Raw genomic sequence first — 1,055 nt, forward strand, 5'->3', positions numbered from 1 at the left:
CATAGTCGTCGAGTGAATCACTAGGAGCTCCATATGCAAGCATCCTCATCGCTGTCGTGCACTTCTGGATGGAGGTGAATCCAAGAGCGCCAGTGCAATCCATCTTGCACTTGAAGTAGTTGTCGAACTCCCGGATGGAATTCACAATCCTGAGGAAGAGCTTTCGGCTCATCCGATAACGGCGCCGAAATGTTCTCTCGCCATGAAGTGGAGCATCGGCGAAGTAGTCGGAGTAGAGCATGCAGTAGCCTTGGAGACGATGCTGGTTCTTTGCTTTCATCCGCCCCGGCGCCGAGCCACCTCGCTGCGGCTTTTCATTGCTCGCCAGCAGCTGGGCGAGGGCGGCGAGCACCATGAGATGCTCTTCTTCCTGGACGTCGGCCGCGGCTTCCTCCTCCAGCAGCGCGGCGAGCTCTTCCTCCTCATCCGAGTCCATCGCCGAGGCAGGCAAAACGCCGAACACCTTGCGCTCGGTGGGCGTGTACCCGCCATTAAACCGCGCCTCTGCGGCCGGAAACGGCGGCCGGAAACGCCCAGCTGCTGTGGGAGGGGCTGCCGCGGCGAAGCGCTGCTATTTTCCGGCGGGGAATGGCTATCTAGCGGAGTAGGGCGGCGGCCGTCGCCGGGATATAGCTAGTGGTGGCCGAGGGCGCGGGGGGTGCGAGGCGAGTCGGGGGAAGAAAACCTTGACTTTTCCCCTGTCGGTGTGGGTCAGGCGTGCTTTTCCCTAGCGCTGGAGCCCCCAACTGCTCCCCAGCACGCCGGTTCGGCCTGCGACCGCCGGGCGGAAAAAAGGTTCGAACCGGCGATTTTCGGCGTCTTGGGGCGCGACTGGGCCGTTTTTTCGGCGCCGGCGCCGAAAAAGTGGCCTGGGGGCCCTATTGAGGGCGCGGCTGGAGATGCCCTAAGAGACAAGAGACATACAAGTAAAGGTAGCAGGCTAGCAGCTAGTGCACCGTCTGGATGTGACTACTAACTAGTGCGCAGGAGCTATTGAGCTATAAAAAGAACGTCCACTTTAGCAGGACGCATGGTTAATACTGTTTTTGAAAGTA

Source organism: Triticum aestivum, chromosome 3A, assembly GCF_018294505.1.
Source record: "Triticum aestivum cultivar Chinese Spring chromosome 3A, IWGSC CS RefSeq v2.1, whole genome shotgun sequence".
Taxonomy (NCBI): Eukaryota; Viridiplantae; Streptophyta; class Magnoliopsida; order Poales; family Poaceae; genus Triticum; species Triticum aestivum.